The sequence below is a fragment of the Stenella coeruleoalba genome, assembly GCF_951394435.1.
Source record: "Stenella coeruleoalba genome assembly, chromosome: 7".
Classification (NCBI taxonomy): domain Eukaryota; kingdom Metazoa; phylum Chordata; class Mammalia; order Artiodactyla; family Delphinidae; genus Stenella; species Stenella coeruleoalba.
In genome coordinates this window covers 32,262,772-32,287,890 of record NC_137153.1, presented here as the reverse complement: position 1 = coordinate 32,287,890, position 25,119 = coordinate 32,262,772, and the positions used below count along the sequence as shown (strand labels likewise).

General features: G+C 42.6%; 1 protein-coding gene across 1 annotated transcript in view; it reads right to left on the bottom strand.

Moving 5' to 3' along the window:
• Positions 1–24,914, bottom strand: part of LOC307188486 (uncharacterized protein) — a 49,892-nt gene extending 24,978 nt beyond the window's left edge. Inside the window, exons 1-3 of the mRNA XM_079925639.1 lie at positions 24,540–24,914; positions 9,773–9,900; positions 607–713 (exon numbers count right to left, since the gene is read on the bottom strand). The gene's annotated coding sequence lies outside the window, so the exon portion shown is untranslated. The remainder of the gene's footprint in view (positions 1–606; positions 714–9,772; positions 9,901–24,539) is intronic.
• Between the last annotated feature and the right edge of the window lie 205 nt (positions 24,915–25,119).

Genomic DNA, 25,119 nt, shown 5'->3' with positions numbered 1-25,119 from the left:
CCGGACGCCTGTGTACATTTCCGTCTGGCCTGTCATTTTCCAAAGGCCACTCAAGATCAGGGGACAGAACGCCTCCTCTCCAAGTGTCCTGCCAGCCCACCCACTCAAGATCAGAGGGACAAAATGCCTAACTAAAACAAAACAAAACAGAAACACAAAAAAACTGGAGAGAGGGAGGAAGGGTGACCTGAAAAAAAAAAACAAACAAAAAAAACTAAGCACGTTGACGGCGCTAAGAATAAACTACCAGGAAAAAGAAACCCTACATGTCAGATCCTAAAGTACAGAAGGGCAAGCCCGCCGACATTCCAGGCCCGGGGGGACCGGGGTCCCCAGCCCTGCAGAGCCAACCGCAGACCGGCTCGGGCGCCCCGCAGAAGCGCGGGGTCCCCGCGGCCGAGTCTGTGCCCCCCGGCCGGCGCCGGCTCCCCTCTGCCCACGCTGCGCGCGGGGGCTGGAAACTGCCGCGGAGAACCACGGCGGGGCGGGAAGGGGGGCTCCAAAGAGGGTCTGGCGACTCGAGTCGCTCCGTTTCTCAGTGGGCTCAGCGCGCGCCGTTGGGGAAGAGGAGCGGGGTTCCGGGAGGAGGGGACGGGCGGCACTTACGTAGACCGGCAGCGGCCACGGGCAGACGGCGGGCTCGGTCCCCAAGAGCGACTCCAGCCTCAGCTCCAGCTTCTCCCCCATGTCTTCGCGCGCGGCCCATATAGCAACTTTGAATTTTAGTAATAAATACATATATGTATCAAACATTAATAAAAGAATAAAATGATCCAATATGAGTACATTTGCTCTTGTTTTGCAATTAGTTCCAGGATTCTATTTTAGATTACTACTTCATATCTGCGAGAGTTGGCTGTGTGTTTGTGTGTTTGGTTTTGTGGAAGCTGCATTGTGCTAAATTTTACATTTTTCTTGAATTAAATGGCTTTTGTTATCCCTTGGGAATACAGCAACAGCAGATTACTGAAAACAGCAACAGCAGATTACTACCTACCAGTGGAAAAGTGTAAATAGCAATTTTAGCCGCTAGTGATTCTGAAATTGCCTTAACTTTGTCCTTATAAAAATGCTCCAAATGCAGCTGCAAATGCTGCAAATCCACAGATTCACTATCCATAGTCAAGTCATTTCTGTGGAGAAAGAATGTAGCCAGCCTTATCAGTAACACAGGATGTTATAGCCATCAAGCCATCAGCCACTGAAGCCACACGCAGCACCCTGAGGGGATTCAGGATGGAGAAAACAGGATACTGGCCCTAGATAATTAAAGTGAACATCAAGGGACTGATTTCCAGGAGACCAGATTCTTGCATCTCATCATATATAGAAAAGTGCTACATTTATTAACTTAAGATGTCTAGTTTCTTTAACTAACAGTAATCTTTTGATGTTCCAACTACCTGGTTTTTTTTTTTTTGCAAGAACCTCTAAATACCCTGTGCCCTCCCTTACCTCTTCAGAACAGTCCCTCAGAGCTATCTGAGAGGCTGTCTCCTGACTTCAGTCCTCAGTATGTCCTCCACATAAAACATAATTCTCAATTTCTAGGTTGTGCATTGTTTTTCAGTCAACATTTAATTGTATGGCTCATGTAGGTACTATGCCTAAATGTAATGGGATGGGCTGTAAATTATGAAAACTAGATAAATTCTGTCAGCTCTACCACTAGCTGATGTGGGACTTGAGGGACATTGTTCCAGCTAATGATTAAGAACTCTCCAGACAATAGGGGCTTCTTAGACAATGGGTGAATTTCCAGGATGTCCGGCCCCCTTCCGAGAAGGAGGGAGATAACAAAATGTAAAAAAGGTGTCTGTCAAAGACCAATCAGGCAGCTGGGGAGAAGGAGGGAGATAACAAAATGTAAAAAAGGTGTCTGTCAAAGACCAGTCAGGCAGCTGGGGACAAGTTCCCTCTCTGGTCCGAGCCTAAGCCGGGACCAATCAGCAGGAGAACACAACCAAATCTATAATTTACATACGGGGAAGTGGGAACCTATAAAACTGACATATTCGCGCCCAAAAGGGTTCCTTCTTCGACCTCCTGCGTGAGGACCAAGGAACCCCGGTGCACCGGCCTTCAATAAACCTCTTGCGTTTTGCATCGACTTCCGACTCTTGTTGTTTCCTGGGTGAGTCGAAACTCCTAGGAGACCGCGCAGGTCTAACATTTGGGGGCTCGCCCGGGATTCCACTCGCCCCGGACCACAAGAACATCGGGAGTTGGAGGTACCAGGTAAGCTCGAGCTTGATTGTCTGTTTGTCCCTTGTTCTTTGTGGGCAATTATCGGAGGAAAGCCGTAAGAATCGGCTTATTATGGAATCTGTATCGGACCTCTGGCTAGGCAGACGTGCTAATAGCCGGCGTCCATGAGCCCTAGGGGACGCCCTGGTGGCTCATCTGGAAGGAGAGGCAAACTCTGTCTCCCCTTCACTCGGTTTCGGCAGTTCCCTTGGTGGTAACTGCCATCTGAAGAAGTTTCGGTTTTGAAGCGAGCTCGCGGTGGCCCATACGTATATGTGTTTCGTGGAGTTTTAACTGTTTCTGTATTGTGGTCTATTCTTCTCTGACGGACGACAATGGGACAAACTATGACGACTCCTCTTTCCCTTACCCTAAGCTATTGGACCGAAGTTCGGGCCAGAGCCCATAATTTTTCGGTAGAGGTAAAGAAAGGAAAGTGGCAGACTTTGTGTGCCTCTGAATGGCCAACATTTCAGATAGGATGGCCCCCCGAAGGATCCTTTTTATTAGACAAGATTAAGCTACTGAAGTCTAAGATATTTAATATAGATCCCCACGGACATCCAGACCAAGTACCATATGTCTTGGTCTGGGAAGATTTAATTCTCTCCCCACCTCCGTGGGTCCGGCCCTTTGTTTCCTCAACAGGTACGTCCGCGCAAACATCAGCAGCGTCGGAGATATTAGCCTTAAAGAAAAACCCCAACACGGAGAAGCTACCCGACGCCCCGGATCTACCGAAGGCGATTTATCCTGACCCGCAGTCCGATTTGCTTCTTTTGGATTCCCCACCCCCTTATCCTCCGGCCCCGAATCCCCTACCACCTAGAGGACCCCCAGCTCCACTGCCCTCGGCACCAAGGGAACCATCATGGAAGAAGAAAGGGGTCCCTCAGTGGGCACTAGGAGCCGGAGGGCAATCTCCCCGGACTCCACTGCCCTACCTCTTAGAGAATATGGCCCCCCCGATGGCCAAGGGAATAGACCTCTCCAATATTGGCCCTTTTCCTCTGCAGATCTTTATAATTGAAAAATGCATAACCCAACTTTTTCCGAAAATCCACAGGCCCTTACCGCTTTAATAGAATCTCTTGTTTTCTCCCACCAGCCCACATGGGATGATTGTCAGCAGCTGCTCCAGACTCTCCTAACGACTGAGGAGAGGCAACGGGTTCTTTTAGAAGCCAGAAAAAAATGTATTAGGCGCCAATGGGCAACCTACCCAGCTGCCTAACGAGATTGATGCTGGTTTCCCACTCGTCAGGCCAAACTGGGATTTCAATGCCCCGGAAGGTAGGGAGCGCCTGAAAATGTATCGCCAGGCTCTGGTGGCGGGTCTCCATGGAGCGGCCAGACGGCCCACTAATTTGGCTAAGGTAAGGGAAGTAACTCAGGGGCCCCAGGAATCGCCAACTGTGTTCCTGGAACGTTTAATGGAAGCCTTTAAACGCTTTACCCCTTATGATCCAACTTCGGAGGGACATAGGGCTACTATAGCAATGGCTTTCATAGATCAAGCGGCCCCTGATATTAAGAAGAAATTAGAGGCTAGATGGCTTGCAGGGATTTTCGCTTCAGGAGTTAGTAAAAGAGGCAGATAAAGTATGTAACAAAAGAGAAACAGAGGAAGAGAAGGAAGAAAGAAAGCAGAAAGAGCAGGAAGCCCGTGAAATAAGACGGGATAAGAGACAGGAGAGGAATTTAAGTAAGATACTGGCCACTGTGGTTGGAGGAAGAAATATAGGGGATAGAAATAGGCAGGAAGGGCGAACGGCAGACAGAAGGCGGCCATTAGACAAGGACCAATGTGCCTACTGTAAAGAAAAAGGACATTGGGCGAGAGAATGCCCTAAGAAAAAGAATGGAGGAAGGCCAACCAAAAACAAAATCTTAACATTGAAAGAAGAAGACTAGGAAAGTCAGGGCTCGAACCCTCTCCCCGAGCCCCGGGTAACTCTTAAAGTGGAGGGGGAACCTGTTCAATTTTTGGTAGATACCGGAGCCCAGCACTCCGTCCTTCTCCACTCAAAAGGTCCTATCTCAGCTAAAAGGTCATGGGTACAAGGAGCCACTGGGAATAAACAATATTCATGGACCACACGAAGGACAGTAGATCTTGGGATTGGACGAGTAACCCATTCATTTTTGATTATTCCGGAATGCCCCTATCCTTTGCTGGGAAGAGATTTACTCTCCAAAGTAGGGGCTCAAATCCACTTTCAGCCAGAAGGTCCCACCATAACTGATAATAAGGGAAGGTTACTTCAAATATTGACTATGAAATTAGAAGATGAATATAAATTATACGAGCAGCCTTCATCCTCACGAGTTAATGTTACTAATTGGGTAACTCGGTTCCCTCAAGCCTGGGCAGAAACTGCCGGAATGGGGATGGCCAAAAATCGGCCCCCGGTGCTAGTGGAACTCAAGGCAACTGCCACCCCAATAACAGTCCGTCAATACCCCATGAGTAGAGAAGCCAAAGACGGTATCCGTCCCCATATACAGAGGCTACTAGACTTGGGCATCTTAATAAGATGTCAATCAGCATGGAACACCCCTCTCCTGCCAGTAAAGAAACCAGGAACAAATGATTATCGGCCGGTGCAGGATCTACGAGAGGTAAACAAACGGGTGGCAGACCTCCACCCCACAGTTCCAAACCCTTACAACCTCCTGAGCACTCTTCCACCTCAACATACGTGGTATACTGTTTTGGACCTTAAAGATGTTTTTTTCTGTTTAAGACTCTCTCCCCTGAGCCAACCCTACTTTGCCTTCAAATGGAAAGATCCAACATCGGGAATGTCTGGTCAGCTGACATGGACACGGCTACCTCAGGGATTTAAGAACTCCCCGACCATCTTTGATGAAGCCCTCCATCAGGATTTGGCATTATATAGAGAATCAAATCCCCAGGTAACATTACTCCAATACGTTGATGATATTTTATTAGCTGCTGAGACCCAAGAAGATTGTATCAAGGGTACTGAAAAACTGTTAACGGAACTTGGAACCCTGGGATATAGAGCCTCAGCCAAGAAAGCACAAATATGCCAACAACAGGTCAGTTACCTGGGGTATCTATTAAAAGGGGGGCAAAGATGGCTCACGGAGAGCAGAAAGGATACGGTGGCCCAAATTCCGGCTCCCAAAAACGCCAGGCAGGTTAGAGAATTTTTGGGGACGGCCGGATTCTGTAGACTATGGATTCCAGGGTTTGCTGAGCTGGCAGCCCCATTGTACCCCCTAACCAAAAACAGCACTCCTTTCATTTGGGGCGATAAGGAACAACGGGCTTTTGACCAAATCAAACGAGCTTTACTTTCAGCTCCAGCCCTAGGACTGCCAGATGTAACCAAACCTTTTCATTTATATGTGGCCGAAAATAAGGGCATTGCAAAAGGAGTATTGACTCAGAAATTGGGTCCCTGGAATCGCCCAGTTGCTTATTTGTCAAAAAAATTGGACCCTGTGGCATCAGGATGGCCGACCTGTTTAAAGATAATCGCTGCAGTGGCCGTTCTAGTCAAAGATGCTGACAAACTAACTTTAGGACAAAATCTAACGATAACAGCTCCTCATGCCCTGGAAAATGTAGTCCGTCAACCACCGGATAGGTGGCTAACTAATGCCAGGATGACCCATTACCAAACCCTGTTGCTAAACTCAGATCGCATCAAGTTTGCTCCAGCCACAGGACTCAATCCAGCCACCTTGCTACCTGATCCTGACTTGGAAGGCTCCACCATCATACATGATTGTCAGGAAGTACTGGCCGCAGCACACGGCAGTAGGCCAGATCTGATGGACCTGCCCCTCCCTGATGCTGATTTCACCTGGTTCACGGATGGGAGCAGTTTCCTGGAGGAAGGTAAGCGTCGAACTGGGGCAGCCGAGGTAGACGGAAATCAAGTCATATGGGCAGCGGCGCTACCACAAGGGACCTCAGCCCAACGAGCTGAATTAATTGCCCTGACGAGGGCATTAGAGATGGCAGAGAATAAAAAAGTAAACATCTACACAGACAGTAGATATGCGTTTGCTACCGCTCATATCCACGGTGCCATTTACCAACAGAGAGGGCTACTAACTTCAGGTGGCAAAGAAATTAAAAACAAAGACGAAATCGTGGCTTTGTTGACTGCACTCATGCTTCCTACTAAAGTCAGTATCATCCACTGCCCTGGACATCAAAAAGGAAATACCCCAATAATTAGGGGAAATAATATGGCTGACCAAGTGGCCCGAGAAATAGCATCGGGAGAAGTTATTTTAGGACTGTCAGATAAAGTTCCTGAAAAACCAGGCCGCGATGAAGAAATCATCCCGGCCACAACAAAAGGAACTTTGTCCCCTCAGCAAGCAGAATCCATGTTACAACAGATGCACAGATGGACACATTTGGGGACTAAAAAGATGGTAGCCTTGTTACAAAAAGCCGGGTACGAAACCCCTGGAATGACAAAATTAGCTGAACAAATTGTGCAGGAATGCGTCCCATGTCAACAGGTAAATGCTCACAAAGGGAAACTTGAAACTGGAAAGAGACTCAGGGGGGACCGCCCAGGAACTTACTGGGAAGTGGACTTTACCGAAGTACGTCCTGGAAGGTACGGTAATAAATACCTTTTAGTTTTTGTAGACACTTTTTCAGGATGGATAGAGGCTTTCCCAACAAAGAAAGAAACAGCTGCTGTAGTAGCCAAGAAGATTTTAGAAGAAATTTTTCCTTGATTTGGAGCATCAAAGGTAATAGGGTCTGATAATGGTCCAGCCTTCGTCGCCCAGGTAAGTCAGGATGTGGCCAGATATTTGGGGACTGATTGGAAATTACATTGTGCCCATAGACCCCAAAGTTTAGGTCAGGTAGAAAGAATGAATAGGACTCTAAAAGAGACCCTAACTAAATTGTCCTTGGAGACTGGCGGTACCGATTGGACGGTGCTCCTTCCTTTGGCCCTATTCCGGGTTAGAAATACACCTTCCCGATACCATCTTACTCCTTTTGAAATATTATATGGTGCCCCGCCTCCCCTCCTCACTTTAGGAAAAGAAATAAAACCTGATTGTCAAAATAACACTGACTTATATGCTAGGCTACTGGGACTCCAATTGGTCCAGAAAGAAATATGGTCCCAACTCGCCAAGGCCTACCAACCGGGAACACCGGGAGAAACTCATCCTTTCCAAGTCGGAGACTCCGTATACGTCCGTCGGCATCGAACCCAGATGTTGGAACCTCGATGGAAAGGACCATACACCGTCCTCCTCACCACCCCAACGGCCATAAAAGTGGACGGCATCGCTGCCTGGATCCATGCTTCACATGTGAAGGCTGCACCAGCGACGGCATCATCAGGATGGCGGGCCCAAAGAACCGACAACCCGCTCAAACTCAAGCTTCTACGAACCTAAGACTTATAATTTTGGTTTTACTGCCTTTACTGACTGACTAGGAATATCTGCCGGGATAGGAACAGGAACCACAGCCCTCATACAACAACCCCAGTATTATGCAAGTTTAAGACAGGCTGTAGACATCGACCTTCGAGCATTAGAAAGTTCCATAACTCAACTAAAGGAATCACTCACCTCACTTTCAGAAATGGTGTTGCAGCCTAGATTTGCTGCTTCTTAAGGAAGGGGGATTATGCGCCGCTCTAAAAGAAGAATGTTGCTTTTATATTGATCATTCAGGAACCATTACCAAAACCATGGATAAACTAAGGGAACGCTTAGATAAAAGGCAAAGGGAGAGAGAGAACGAAAAAGGATGGTTTCAATCATGGTTTGATAAGTCCCCCTGGTTTACCACCTTAATCTCTACTCTGTTGGGACCTCTTATTGTTTTATTGTTGATTTTAACTTTTGGACCATGTGTTCTAAATCGCTTGATAGCATTTATTAGAGAACGTATCAGTACTGTACAAGTTCTAATGTTAAGACAACAGTACCAAAGTTTACAAACAGAAGGTTGAGATTCCATGATTGGAATCAATAGTCACAAGAAAAAGGGGGGAATGTGGGACCTGAGGGACATTGTTCCAGCTAATGATTAAGAACTCTCCAGACAATAGGGGCTTCTTAGACAATGGGTGAATTTCCAGGATGTCCGGCCCCCTTCCGAGAAGGAGGGAGATAACAAAATGTAAAAAAGGTGTCTGTCAAAGACCAATCAGGCAGCTGGGGAGAAGGAGGGAGATAACAAAATGTAAAAAAGGTGTCTGTCAAAGACCAATCAGGCAGCTGGGGACAAGTTCCCTCTCTGGTCCGAGCCTAAGCCGGGACCAATCAGCAGGAGAACACAACCAAATCTATAATTTACATACGGGGAAGTGGGAACCTATAAAACTGACATATTCGCGCCCAAAAGGGTTCCTTCTTCGACCTCCTGCGTGAGGACCAAGGAACCCCGGTGCACCAGCCTTCAATAAACCTCTTGCGTTTTGCATCGACTTCCGACTCTTGTTGTTTCCTGGGCGAGTCGAAACTCCTAGGAGACCGCGCAGGTCTAACACTGAGATCCAGGCTTTCACCTCTGGATACCTCTGGCAGATATGGGGTCTGTGTTGGTCTTAAAATTATTCTTAGAATAGTGGGGACTCATTCATTCTTTCAACCAATTTTATTGCTTATACTCTACAGGTCAGTTACAGTGCTGGGTCTTGAAATACAGAAGTCAACACACGAAAATACAAGGATAAAACACATTTTCTACCATATTAAATTTTTTCATTCATTAATTCATCCCTAAGTCATTCAACACGCATCCTCTTACTGAATACTGATGAGGGGTCAAATGCTATGCTAAACACTCAGTATATAACTGCAAACGAGATGGATAGGCCCTGATTTTGATGTCACTACTATCTTTTGTCCTGCCATATAATGGGACAGCTTCATTATTCCCTTTACCCTAAGTTTTTATCACAAATTGCTAATGAAAATAAAGCTGTTAGTGGAGTTTCAACATGCATAGGTAAATGAGAACACAGAACTCCCCTTTCGCATGCCCCATTCTCCTCCTTCTAACTCCCTATGTGAACTCACTTTGTGCCAAGACCAAGAAGCTGTGCCCCAATAAGAACCAAGCTGATTTCCTCACACTGACTGGGGCTATTGCTCACTTAGAAGACTTGATGCTTAATTTTGATAAGCAACTAGAAGACCATGGAGACAACCTATAAAAATGATTTGTCTTGGGAGAAAATACTAAAGAGGGTTAATGTGCTGTTCCACATGTCTAACCTCCTGGGATTAAACCACAGGCACCAAGATCACCAAGTGTACTTGGCAACAATGAGCTAAAAATTAAAAAAAAAGCATCATACTGTTATTGTATTCATTTTCCCCCAAGGCACTCTCTGATAAACACCACAACCTCTAAGGGAATTGAGAACAGCTTCCTTGTGGGGTAGGTTATATAATACATATGCATCTTTTTCCAAGCAGTTAAATCATATCCAGCTATCAGCACACCTTACTTAAGGTGATCGTAATGTATGAGATTAAATGTTCCTACCTGATTGGAAACCTTCTTGTCCTCAATTCATTGGCTGTACTGGATTTGTTTTTCTTGGGTCAGACCTTCAGACTTCTACCAGAAATCGTTCCTTTGGGGAAACCAGGCCTTCCCAGAAACTCAGGAAACTGAAATGGAGACAGCAAGAGAGAAGGGAATTATTTCGACATATAGACCTCAATGGTTTGGTTTTAAGTAAACGTCCAAGCAAACATCTTCTAAATGGTATAATAACTTTAGGGAAATTCACGGTTTATAAGTTTGTGTACTCATGAACTGAACATATTATGGTAAGAGTACAGGTTGCATTTTGTGTCTTCAACTCAAGCAAAGGCTTCAAAAAAGTCCCAGTTATCCTTTGTTCATTTAGACACAAAGAGAGGGCAAAAAGGGCAAGTTTCAAAGTCTTTTTCTTTACAATTTACTTCCTTTCTTCAGTCTTCCACAAGATCTTCAGGAAATTAACTTTACTAAAGTTAATTATTCATAAAATAAACATAGGAACCTGCAGAAGACTATTTCACAGAGACCTGTAATGTACAATATCCATTGCATACATGCACCATGAGCTTGTCTTTTCTAGCACTGGCATACACAAAACTCTGTGTGTGTGTGTGTGTGTGTGCGCGCGCGCGCGCGCACGCGCGCACATGTGTGTCTTTTTTTGTGATGGAGCCATAGGGAGAAAATAAATCTATTGGCTGCAATTCAGTGATGTAGAAAGATTTAGGGATAAAGGAGAAGGTTACATCAAGTGAAACAATAAAGTCATGAGGTTGTGGTTCCATAATAATAACAATAGCAGTCTTCTGTAACCAAGGGAGCAGGCTCCTCAAATTACAGTCACACCTGTTAGACCATCTGCCCATACATTTCACACTATCATTAATGGAAAACAAATGGCACTGTCTCTCCTTCCCTTTATCCATTGGCCATCCTCATATAAACTCTTTTTCTCTTCAAGGTCATGCTCTTTCCTATCTGTTTAAAAATATTAGGATTTAGGAGGAGTGATACATAATGTGCCGTGCCTTGGTACTTGTACAAGTGACGGCTCTGTAGGAGCACTGGGTTGTTAGGAGGCTATCAATTGAATTCCCCTAGAAGCAGAACTTGAGGCAATAATTTGAGTGCAAACTGCTCATCTGGGAGGTGCTTCCAGAAAACTCAGAAGTGGAGTGGGAATTGAGAATGGAGGCATGGAAGGCAGCCAACAGAGGTGCATTACCGAATAAAAATTACTCCTGCAGGGAACTGCTGCCAGTACTTCAGGGGAGTTCTGTGAAACTCTACAGAACATGTCTCAGAGTTATCCCAAGAATCGGTGAGAAACTTGAAGTACTTATCTTCCAGTCCCCTCTGTCCTTGGTTGAAAGCTACACCCAGATACATTAACTCCTGTACACTTCTGGCCTGCCCTAAGGTGGATAATTGCAGGTGGCAGCATGATTCTATCAGCATATACTGGAAGGATGAGTGCTGGGGAGATATGAGTGGAGCATCAAAACCATCTAATACAGTCGGGGCAGGAGATATCAATTATTGGCTTGAAAGTCCAAATGGATAACCTTAAATTCCTGGGTTTATGGTTTTACTTTGAGGTATTTAAGCATGATGTATGAGTAAAAATTTCCTCTGTTAAATCAAGTTTAAGGTCCTAAATCCCTAATCTTCTGGAAAACGGTGGTATCTTTTAACAGATTTTGGAAAGGTAACATGATTAAGATTTCAAATTGACCATTCATTCATTCACTCATTCAACAAACATTTATTGAACACCTAAAGTATGTCATGGCTTAAACTAGGCACCAGTGTTACTGTTACTAAAATCATTAGAGTGCCACCTAGAATTCAATGTACTGTGACACTCAAATAAGAAAATCCATAGTTACCGTAAAAGATATTACAGAGTGCTATAGGAAGACACGGTAAGACCTTAATTCATGCTGTGGACAGTAGTATATGGGCGGTATCAGTAGGGCTTCCTGTAGAAGGCAATTGAAATGGATATGTAACATGAAGGAAGGGTGAAGTTTTGAGGAAAAGAGAAGATAAATTCACGGTTGCCAGAAAATGAATGGTTAAGGATCAGTCCAGAAAGGAGTTCCATTCATAATCAGTATAAGAAATGCTCACTGGGGCTTCCCTGGTGGGGCAGTGGTTGAGAGTCCGCCTGCCGATGCAGGGGACACGGGTTCGTGTCCCGGTCCGGGAAGATCCCACATGCTGCGCAGCGGCTAGGCCCCGTGACCCTTGGAAACTGAGCCTGCGCGTCCGGAGTCTGTGCTCCGCAACGGGAGAGGCCACAACAGTGAGAGGCCCGTGTACCGCAAAAAAAAAAAAAGAGAAATGCTCACTGGAGTGTAGGAAAAGAAGACAATGGAGAGGGTGGTAGAAGCCAGATCATGCATGGTCCATGTATGTATAGTAAGTGCTATGGTCTAGTCTTTGTGTTCCCCTCCAAATTCATACGTTGAAATCTTAATTTCCGTAGCTGATAGTATTAGTAGGTGGGGCCTTTGGGAAATGATTATGGTATTAGTGCTCTTATAAAAGAGACCCCACAGAGCTCCCTAAGCTCTTCTGCCATGTGAGGATACAATGAGAAGTCTGTGATTCAGAAGAGGGCCCTCATCTGACCATACTGGCACCCTATTCTTGAACTTGCAGCCTCCGGAACCGTGAGAAAAAAAAATTCCTGTTGTTTAGGAGCCACCCAACCTGCAGGATAATCTTACAGCAGCCCAAAAGGACAAAGAGAGTTTGGATGGGAGCTTTTACTCCAAGAAAGATGGGAATCCGTTGAAGGGTTTTACCTGGTAACTTAGAAGAGAGAAAAGTTTCATAACACAGTCAGGTATTTTTATAAGAAAAATTTGTTTCTTTTTCAGAAAGATCACTCTGGAAATACTGTGACTAGATTTTTGGAGAAGTGTGATGGCAGGCCTGGATATAGAAAGATGAGTTAGTAGTCCATTAATATAAGTCAAACAAGAAATGGATATAAAAAGTGTGAATTTGTGGCTGAGAGTTCTTTTCTTTTACTACTTGAAAAATGTTATGTCAATGCTTCTGACTCCATAATTTTAGACAAGAAATATGCTGTCATTGGAACTGGTTTCTCAATAAGTGATGCATCGTTTCTGCCTGTCCACTTTCGAGATTTTTTTTGTCTCTACTTTTCAGAAGTTTAATTATGACGCATCTTGACAAGGATACCTTTGTGTTTTTCCTCTCTGGATTTGCTCAGATTCTTGAATGTGTGCTTATGTCTTCTAAAAAATTGGGAATTTTTAGTCATTATTTCTTTGAATACTTTGTCAGTCCTACGTGCTCTCTTTTTTCATTCTGGAACTTCGATGATATGAATGTTAGTGCTTTTGTTACTGTTTACAGGTTCTTGAGATCCTGTTCTTTCTCCCATCTCTACCCCTCAGCCTATTTTTCTCTGTATATTTGGTACACTGTATTGATCTCTTCTAAGTTCATGATTCTATGCTTCGTAATCTCCAGTCTACTCTTGAGCAGTTTTTTGATTGTATTTTTCAGTTCTACTGTTCTCATTTGTTTTTATTCTTTTAACTTCTAGTTCTTTGTTTACATTTTCTATTTTTCCCATTTCCGTCAAGGAACACATAATTGCTAACTGAAGCATTTATGTGACAGCTTATTTAAAATCCCTGTCTGATAATTTCAATAGATGTTTTATCTCAGTGCTGGTGTAGGTTTATAGTCTTTTCTCATTTATTCTGTGATTTCCTGGCTCTTGGTGCCATGAGTATTTTTCAATTGGATTCTAAACATTGTGAGTTATTACATGACTCTGTATCCCATTTAATTTTATTATTACTTTTTAGAAGGAAGTCATCCTATTGGAGGTGTAGTATGAGGACTGGGGGGTTACGTACAGATTTCCATTGGGCCCTACTGTCAATACCCCAGCAAAAGTGGGCACTTACATTCTCTCACTGCAGACAGATCAAGTAGAAGTTCAGCTATCCTATTGGCCCTTCTGACACCTTCCCCCCAAAAATGGGAACATTAATATCATTGTGTTGCCTTTTAGTACGAGTGGAAGTTCATCTCCCCAGTAGATTTCTTGACACCAGGGGAGGGGAGAAGTGAAGTGTTTGCTGTCCTTCCTCCCACTTCATTCCTTCTTGTTGATGCCGGGTGTGGGTAGAGGGTCAGCTACCTGCTGGCCCCACTGACACCAGGGGAAGAGGAAGAGAACTGCCAACTAGCCCTGCTTGTGCCATCTCATTCTGTCTTACTGCCTCAGGACGGTTATGGGGATTCAGCACCCCATTGGGTCTCACTGGCACCATGTGTTGGGGGTTAGTGGGGTGCCTACTCCCTCCAACCTGTAACATCCTATTCTTATCGATGTCAGGGAGAGACGGAGGCTAGGTCCCACCATTGGACCCCACGACTGTGTGAGGGCAGCCCAGTGTTAACTAGCCTGTCAGGCACCACCTTTGAAAGTCTCTTTGCTAATGCAAAGGGGTGGAGGCTCAGCTCACCACTGCACCACACTGAAACAGCCCTGATGGCGAATCAGAGCGCTGCCTCTTCTGGAGGGCAGGAGTGGGGTGGTGTGGAAGATCAAATCCTAGCTTGGCCCAACTGAAACCACAGGACATAGGGGATGGGTGCAATATTCCACTGGCACTTGGCTCGAGTAGTGTGTATATTATTGCCCAAACGCTTTTCTGTCTTTGGCAACCCCTCTCCTCACACCTTGGCTAGGGGGAACGGGGGTTTTGTGTTTTCTTTTTTGAAGCTTTTTCGTCTGTTGTTCTGTTGGTGGTTATTGATTGGGGGTTCCTGTAATACCCTCTCCAGGATGTATGGGAAGCAACAGGAAACACAGGGGACTCATCACCATGTTATTCCTCAAGTCCCAAAGTCCCTAGTTAAGTCTGCCTTCTCATTTCCACCTTTCAGTGTCTTCCTATGTTTGTCTGTTGTTATGTTCAGGGTTTTAGTTTTAAGTGGAAGAACCTGGGAGAAATGGGCTACTTCATCTTCTTGGAAGCAGAGGTCTGGAGGCCTATGGATGTTACAAAGTACTGCTGACTGTAAATTGAAATTTGATGATATACACCTTGCCCTTTCAGAATTATTCTGCTAGATGATGTGGCTTCCCAAAGTAGCTACAATTTGATTTTCATACTTCTAAAAGTCAAGTGTTTTGCCGGAGTTGAAATTTAAAGATAAGCAAGAGATGAGGCTAAGATGATCTATGTGGTAACAGATTAAAGTTGGAAACATCAATATACATTCATGTTTAGCTTAATATTGCTTCATATTACCTTAATACACATGGTTATGTAGAGAGATACTTATAGGTGTGTGCATATACATGGATAATGTACACACATGTTACCTCTTTGCTCTGTCAGCTGAGAAGATCTAGAAACAATGACATCCGGGCAGCAATCAGCACACCCCACACCCAGATCCTGCTGTCTAATACTGTTCTCCACTAAAAAGACCTGGTTATCCTTGAAGAAGTAGCTGATTCTAGGACTGGGGCAGTAAATATACAAGATTTATATACAAGACCGTCTTATAGTGTCAGAAAGTAAGGAAGTTCCAAAAAAATATATAGGATGGGGATACCTCAGAGTGGCACACGAGCCACTGAACTGAAAAGAGTTCACAAGGGTCAGGACTAGAGCAATTTGAGGAACAAAGTAACTAACGTAGAATTAGATTATAACCCAAAGTATAAAATAAAAATCCGTGAGTTCTTCTGATATAAATAAATGATTGGATACGTAAATAAATGCGGGAGAATAGATAAATCTCCAGTGCAAAAGAATTCCAAATAGTTTATGTAGTACTCCATCTTAAGCATAACTCTCCATTCCTTAGTTGTGGGCTGAGCATATTGACTTCCTTCCAAAAAGTACAATATGGAGAAGGGAAAACACTAATTTTACAATGGAGAAACCTGAAAAACACTACCTCAGCCTGGTGATCAAGGTGGACCTCAGCATTCATAATGCATATTGATACTTTGTACACCTGATGTGATCTGACAAAATAACCCTTCTACTCTTGTGGTCTTCCTCCCCAAAACACATAATCCCAATATTATCATGAAAAATGCATCAAACAAATTCTAGTAGTGGGCATCCTACGCAAACCTAACTACTCAAAATTGCCAAGGTCATGCAAGGAAAATCTGAGAAGCTATCAAACCCAAGAGGAGCCTAAGGAAACATGGCAACTAAATGTAATGTGATGTTTTGGATGAAATCCTGGAATAGAAAAAGGACATTAGGTAAAAACTAAGGAACTGGACTAATGTATGGACTATAGTAAACAATAATGTATCAATATTTGTTCATTGATTGTAACAATGGAACATACTAATATAAGTTGATCATCATAGAGGGAAATGGGTATAGTGTATATGGAAACACTTTATACTATCTTCTCAATTTTTCTGTAAAATTAAAACACTTCTAAAAAATAAAGTCTATAAAAACATTGTGTTTTCTTGTTTTATGATTATGTGCCTGTATTTCCTAATAAATATGCAAATTTGCTTTGCCTTCCTTGATACTGATATTAAAGAAAATACTAAGTAACTCTGAAAGAATTTGTAACTCCAATTTAACAAGCAATAATTCTTGGTATTAACTTTTTAGGAGAACCCACTGAATAAATCAAAGCAAATTGTCTTTAAAGGCTGAATTTCTTTTCAGTGTTTAATCTTTTATATGATTAATGCATACCACAAGCATGGTTCTGTTTCAAAGGGCAGAGAACATTGATTGTAGGCCATGTCTAAAATACAGTGAAACATTAATGTATGATGCTATAACAACTTTAATGTATTTTATGTTTTCAAAATAATGAATTGTTATTTCAGTCAATAAAGTATTCACTTTTATACATTTCCTACCCACCTTTCCCCAGAACACCCACAAGGAAATGATACTATCATCTGATATTAGGTTCATCAATTTAAATTGGAGTTTTTGGTAGCTGTGGTTGCCAACGGTACTGGAACGTGTGATACTTTTACAAATCCTCTCCATGGCAAAATCTGATCTTCACAAGGTAAATCACAGTACGTGCCTAAAGCCAAATAACATAGAGCTTTGTAGCTAGATTACCAAGCATTTTACTTAGAGGAACAATAGAATGTAGAAAAGGCCATTTCTCCTTCTGTCTTTTTCTGCTCAAAGGTCACTCACCATCTCAGAAGTTTTCCATAAATTTAGACTATATAATGTCACTTAATGTGAATGTAGCTCAACATTCTGTTTTAGTACAGCTAATCTCACATTATTTTATTGGTCCTAAATATGTAAATCATCAGCAAATTTTTGTACTTAACTTTTTTTTTTGATGTGGACCACTTTTTAAAGTCTTTATTGAATTTGTTACAATTCTGCTTCTGTTTTATGTTCTGGTTTTTTGGCTGCGAGGCATGTGGGACCATAGCTCCCTGACTAGGGATTGAACCCACGCCCCCTGCATTGGAAGGCGAAGTCTTAACCAGTGGACCGCCAGGGAAGTCCCTGTACTTAACTTCTAAAAATAATTAAAATAAGCTATTCAACACATTTTTCCTAAAAAAAAACAAAAACAAAAAACAAGCAATTCTTCTTAGGCTGGCCCTGGGCACATACATGACTTTGCCGTTTTTTCCATGGATTATTTTCTTATCTGTTCTACTGTGTCACATTTGTTCTACCTTCTCAAAAAGAAGCATTTAAAAATTCATCTACGCGTTCATGCATTCATACATTTATTAAATAAATCTACTGAACACCTACATACGGCACAGAAAAAGAGGCAGAAAACTAATCTGGGTTGCACAGAAAGTAATGAACTCAGTTAAAATTTTTGGTGAAAACAGGTGTTACTCAATCTACTGGAAATTACATTTCATTATGGGGACTCACAGACTCAAGGAAAACCAAGACCGAAATAATGATAAAGTAATAAAAGCACTAGCCATTTACTGAGTGCCTGCTTTTACCTGATCTGAAACTCTAAAATCATTACGGATGTTTTGAGGATTGTCTGATATAATTGTAATTTCTATTTTACAGATGAAAACAACAAGGTTCAGAGACATTAGGTTACTTGCCTAAAGTGAAGTGGCCCAGAAACTACAGAACTGGAAATTGAACCTTAGATTTCATAATGCCAAAATCTGTGCTTTTAATCACCAAGTGTGTGTGTGTGTGTGTGTGTGTGTGTGTGTGTGTGTGAGAGAGAGAGAGAGAGAGAGAGAGGGAAAGAGAGAGAATGTGTTTAATAGAGAACGTCCGAGAAATGGCAAGAAAACTGCCAGGTATCCATAAAACAATAAATTAGGAGCTTCTTACTATACAAGTAATTGTTAATCATATGGCTGAACTAAGGATCTCTCACTTTTGAACTAAGAAATCAAAAGCTTCCAGAAGTTGAGTCTAAATTTTACACTTACATAAGATACTTCATGCAGAATGCTAAAGTATACTAACTAAAGAGCTCTGAAAATACTGGAAGCATTCATACTAGTATGATTTCATAATTTAGATAAGAGGATTTAAGAAATTGGCAGATGCAACTGCAGACTCATTTGTTATCATTTCTGTGAAGGGCAAGGTATATCAATAAAATGAGAAAAATGAAAGAAGAATGGCTAGGAATTTTAGGTAGTTTGCTTCATCTCCATACTAGGAAAGACTAAGCAAAAAAAAAAAAATTCTCGAAATTTTATTTTGAAAGCACCTACAAGTGTATATGGTCTTTTTATACCAAATAACTTGGAATTATGAACTGTCAAATAAGTCTAATCTTCTCTGATAATAAAATTGCTGACTTTATTTGAAACTATGAAATGAAAAATGGGGTAAGAGTCAGAAATTCTTAAGAAAAGGAGTAGACAAAACAAAATTATAAGAGTTATGTTAAAAAATATTTTAAAACAAACATAAAATCCCCATTACTGGTACAGAGCTTTTAAAACTTTATTTTGGTTTTAAGTTTTAATAAATATTGATATGTTTACATAATTACTGTCACAAGGAAGACACAATTTTAGGTCAGCTTTCTTCATTCTTTCTTTATTAAGCATTACTTTATTTTGCTCCATCATCGTGTAATTATAATATAGTAACTGTGTCACTTTCTACTAAGTCGATATAATTTCCTAAACCGTTTTCCTATTGTTAACAATTAAAGGTGTTTCCAATTTTTTGTTATTACAAATGACATGACAATGAGCATCTTTATATAATAATTTTCTGGATTATAAATTATTTATCGGCATAAGCTTCCAGAATTAGAGTTAATGTGTAAAAAGCTATTAACATTTTTATCTTGCTAGACATTGCCAAATTACTTGTCAAAAGACGGAACCAAATTATATTGCAAAAATCTTTGCCAACAGAAAACATTATACACAATTTTTGATTTTGCTAAATTAATAAGTTGGAAACCTATGTTCCATTTCTTTGAATTCTTTGATAACAGAGTGCTGCTGGAGGCTGGGAGGGCAGCCATGTCCATGAAGGCTCCCCAGAGTTGGAGCGGGGAAGTGGAAAACGGTAAAAAAAAAATACTAATTGTATTTTCCCTCGATTGTTATCTCTCATTCTTTTCTGCCTCTGTGTAACTTATATCCAGGCGGCTGGAGAAAAATCATGTGGCAGGGCAAATTGGTATTCCAATAAATTAATAATCACCAAGTCCAAATGGATTTTCGAGACTGGAAATATTGCTCTGACTTACAGTAAGTTCTTTCTAATTCTCCTTAAGGACTATTTTCTTAGAAGCTTTCCCTACCCTCCTCAAATTTTCCTCCATCCTCTCTACTTCCTTCACTCTGAGCTGGTGAGGCGCTTCCTAAGTCATTAGGAACACAGAAGTCAGTAAATAGTCCACTGCCAAATCCGTTAATTCATTAGCATTTGCATTGATCTTTGTATTCCCTTTCACTACAGGAGTTCAAGTTCAAAGGCCACGTGCACTACAGATAGCATTTCATTTTCTCTCATCTTTTCAAGTACTTCACAGCACTGCATTTTCTACAACCCATCTACTCCTTATGAATGATTCTTGCCAAAATTCAACCTCATTCTAGACTAGTAACTCCAACTTAAAATGTTGAAAACTGTACGTGTAACACGAAAGCATCCCTCCTCCTCTAATCCCTGCATATCTTCTTTAGCCAACTCATGTCTGAACTTTTCAAAATTGTTATCATCATATATTGTTTCCATTTCCTCACGTCCCACTTACTCTATAATTTACATCCACCTGACTTCTCTCACCGTAATCTCTCTGCCCACTGTCCTGAAATTTTACTTATGAAGGTCACCAGCGATCTCCATGTCAGTATAGCCAATGAATAGTTTTTGTCCTATTTCTAGGCTCTTTCCTTCTTTACAAAAGAAAAAGAAATACAAAAACCATTTTTTTCCTCTATGCTTTCACACTCTCATCATCTTCTGTCCTGGTATATTTTACTGGCTTTCTGCGTTTAATCTGATTTCTCATATTCTATGAGTTTCCTTTATCTCCAGTGGAATAAACCACTATATGAAGGAGTATTCTCAACAGTTAGTTCTCATAATAACAGTACTAGTAGCAGCAGTCAATACTTCTATAATGCTTATCATGTGCCAGACACTATTCTAAGACACTGTTTAAATACATATATATAGACACACACACACACACACACACACATATGTAAAGTTCTCCTCCTCATAGGCATATGAAATAAGCCGATTATTATACCCATGTTACAAATGAGAAAACTGAGGCAATGTGAGGCCAAGGTCACATGGTCAGTACTTGGTGAAGCCCCGCCTGAGTTAATGCTGGAACTTTAGAGTAGACAAGTTAAATAATGTCTCACAGATTGGCCTTAAAAGTGAGCAACATTTAATCAATGACTTGTGAAAGTATCAGAAAAAAAAGGGAACATTTTAAATTGAATGGGATCTACTAAGTCACGTATCAGTAACTAAGAATGACTGATTGAATGAAATTATTTTTCATTATTCTTTTGAAAGAAGAATATTCTTGTGTTAGTGTTTCACAGTTTTTTTTTCATTCACGTATTTATTCTTTATTAGACACACATTTCCTACACACCTATGTGCCAGTGTGTGCTGCAAGCCTTGGAAGATTCAGTGGTGAGCAAAAAATTACAAAGTCCCTGCTCTTAAGCAAATGTCCAGTGGTGGAGGAAGACAGAGTAAACATGTAAATAAATGTTGTACGGTGACAGAAATACCACTGGACAAAGGGATGGAGAGGCACTGAGGAGGCAGGTCTCTTTGGTCAAGATAGTAGTGGTGGCGTTTGAACCGAGACCTTAACGATAAGAGGGAAATTGGTCTGGGTACATGGATTAGCCAATCTAAAGCTGGAAGAGCAAGAAGTAGAGCTTGTTGCATCTGAGGGACTGAAAAAGACAACTGTGCCTCGAACCCCATGAAGGTCAGGGAAAGATGTAGTAAGTGACCAGAGCACATGGTCTCTGTGAGCCTGGCTAAGTAGTTGAAAATTTAATCTCTTTACAATAGATAGCCTTTAGAGGTTAGAAGCAGTGCAATAATAGCATCTGATTTGTGCTTTTTAAAAGACTACTTTGACTGTTGAGTGTCCTACAAAAGCAGAATACTTGTGTCTCTATGAAGCGCAGATAGTAAATTTTAAAAAGCCCAATGAGCTCATAAGCAGTTGGTTTACTAACTGTAATCATTTATCTTAACTAGACTTCATTAATATAAGCTTGGTGACCTTGGGGTCCTGGGACATATTAGATCTGGGCAACCCAACTATTTTCAAATAGTGTGATTTGAAAAATTCTTGAAATTGTTGGGGTTCAGGAAGATTATTTTATTGCTGGGGCTGGATGGGAAGTTTAGAATAAGAAAAGAAAGTATGATGGCTGGCTTCCATCTATTCTCCCTTTCCCTGGGAGAAATGATGGTGGGGTGACTACTTTGCTGTTGACCCAATGCTTAAATTTCAGAGCTGGTTCAATCCAGTAAATATGTGCTGAACAACTATTATATGTTAGGCACCTAGCTGGAACTGGGAATAGAAGGAGAATAATTAATAATAAAAGCAGGTATTACTAACAAGAGACAGGCACTGTGCTAATGCTTAACATGCACCATCTCAAGTTACATTAATTTACACACTAACCATATGAGGTAGATGCATTTGTTATACCATTTTCCGGGTGAGAAATCTAATCCCTTTAAGGGGCTTAAGTTACTTCTCCAAGGTTACACAGCTAGTTAGGGGCATAGGCAGTATTTGGACTCAGGTCTGGTATCAGCACCAATTCTCTTAGCCATTATGCTCTCTAAGGACCTTACTTGAGAAGTTCAGGATTATACATATATGGGTACAACCAACCCTAAGACCATCTGGCAAAACTGGCTGCTTGAGAAGTCCTGGATTTATGTAAGATGCTCTTGGAATGCAGAAGATCGTGAAGGAGGGTCCCCAAAACACACTCTCTATACTAAGGGGTGACAGAAGAGAGAAAGAATTAGCCTGCAGCAGTATGATATTGAGGACCAAGAAACAGTGTTTCTCTCTTTTGTGAACAGTTATTAAATTATTTCTACTTCAGAATATCAGAAAGAAATCACAGGACTATGGACAGTTTGCTGAGCCACCCTATCTATCTTAGCGTGAATCCTGGCAGGTGTAGAGCTCATAGTATGACCCTGGCACCTAAGTGTAGTTAAGTAAGCTTTCATTTTTTCTTCAGCCTTAAAGCAAAGCAGTTTTCTGATAGGTATAATTTAGGAAAGTCTTCCAAGAAAATAGTTAAAGTCCACTTTAAATATCTCAGAGAAAAGCAATTTTGCAAAAGATCAATCAACAAAAGCAAGGCCAAACAACACCAATTATTTCGTGAGACTTGTATTGTTATGTCATTGCTCACGTTGTTTCTTCATGCATTTACCTGGAAGGCGGCTTTTAATGTTCAACAATTCTCAAAGAGATAAAGACCCACACTGATGTGTCAGAAAGAGCTTTGCCCTGGAATTAGATCAGTTTAGGTTTGGCTGCTTACTAGAATTAGGTAACATTCTTAATCTTTCTGAGCCTGTTTCCTATCTGCAAATAGGGATAACACTATCTATTACAGAGGGATGTGGTTAAATTAAATGACACATGTCAGTGAAATATATCCTTCCAGACTGAGAACATACCTAGTAAATGTTAAGTGATCTGCAAATATTCTGCTTCCTTGAAATGGATGAAACCTGTTATCATGATTTTAACCAATGGTCTAAATATCAAGACAATATTTAGTTAAAAGTTATATTTGTTCTTTCACTGTCCATCTGCATTTTAACATATTCTAACATATTCTCCTCGATAAATTGTGTCCATATTAGTAACATTTGTCATTTCAGCTATTACTGTTCATATGTTTAAAATATTTCAATGTGATATAAGTCATTACGCAAAGGGATGCCTAGCTGGCTTTGTCAAAGATTTATTTTAAGTAAAAATGAAAGACTCATTTTCACCAAGTTTTATTGAACAGTGGATTCATTAACTGTATGAACTTTCTGGCCAACCCAATACAGGAGCCAAGACATGGAAACAACCTCAGTGTTTTTTTGTGGATGAATGGATGAAGAAAATGGGATGCATACAACCTACTATTATTCAGCCGTGATAAAGAAGGAAATCTGCCTATTTGTGACCACATGGGTGGATTTGGGGGGCATTATGCTAAATGAATTGTCAGACAGAGAAAGATAAATACTTTATGATCTCATATGTGAAATCTAAAATACTGAACTCATGATAGAAAGAATGGAATGACGGTTGCCAGAGCTGGGGGTTGGAGGTGAGGAAAATGAGGGAAGACGATCAAAAGGTAAAAACTTCTAGTTATAAGACAAGGGAGTAATGGTGATGTAATGTACAGCTCGGTCACTACAGTTAACAATACCGTATTTTATGTTTGAAAGTTGCTAAGAGAGTACATCTTGAAAGTTCTCATCACAAAGATAACATTTGTAATTATGTGAATTAAGGTTAACTAAACCTATTGTGGTAATCATTTCACACACACTATATATAAATATATATATATATGAATTATCACATTGTACACCTTGGACAGATACAATATTATATATCAATTAAGTTAAATTTCCATCTGGCCTGTCATTTTCCAAACGCCACTCAAGGTCAGGGGACAGAACGCCTCCTCTCCAAGTGTCCTGCCAGCCCACCCACTCAAGATCAGAGGGACAAAATGCCTAACTAAAACAAAACAAAACAGAAACACAAAAAAACTGGAGAGAGGGAGGAAAGGGTGCCCTGAAAAATAAAAAAACAAACAAACTAAGCACGTTGACAGCGCTAAGAATAAACTACCAGGAAAAAGAAACCCTACATGTCAGATCCTAAAGTACAGAAGGGCAAGCCCGCCGGCAGTCCAGGCCCGGGGGGACCGGGGTCCCCAGCCCTGCAGAGCCAACCGCAGACCGGCTCAGGCGCCCCTCGGAAGCGCGGGGTCCCCGCGGCCGAGTCGACGCCCGCGGCCGAGTCGACGCCCCCGGCCGGCGCCGGCTCCCCTCTGCCCACCCTGCGCGCGGGGGCTGGAAACTGCCGCGGAGAACCACGGCGGGGCGGGAAGGGGGGCTCCAAAGAGGGTCTGGCGACTCGAGTCGCTCCGTTTCTCGGTAGGCACAGCGCGCGCCGTGGGGGAGGAGGGGCGGGGGTCCGGGAGGATGGGACGGGCGGCACTTACGTAGACCGGCAGCGGCCACGGGTAGACGGCGGGCTCGGTCCCCAAGAGCTACTCCAGCCTCAGCTCCAGCTTCTCCCCCATGTCTTCGCGCGCAGTCCCCGCACCGCGCTAGTCTGGCGCTTCGGCGAGGGGCGCGGCGCCGCCGGCGGGGGCGGGGCAGACGGGCAGGCGGGAGGCTGAAGGGAGGGGGCCTGGCCTGGGCCTCAGCTGCCGCCGCCGCGCTCCCGTCCGGCCCCCGGCTCCCTCTTTGTGGTCACAGGCCCGGGGCCCCCAGCGCTGCTCCGAACTCGGGCCGGCGTGAGGCGAGCACAATGAACCGGGAGCCGGACTGAAACACTCCCGGCGCGCGCGGCCCGCCTCGTCGACTCGCAGGCTCTCACGCACGCACGCTGCCACGCACGCACGCACGCACGTCATCGGCTGCCCCTGGCCACACCCACCGGCCCGAAGTGGGGACCTGGCCAAACCTCTCAGGGCCAGTGGTGGCGGGTTCGACTCCTGACCTCGACATACCGTGACACACACACACACACACACACACACACACACACACACACACACACACACACACACACACACA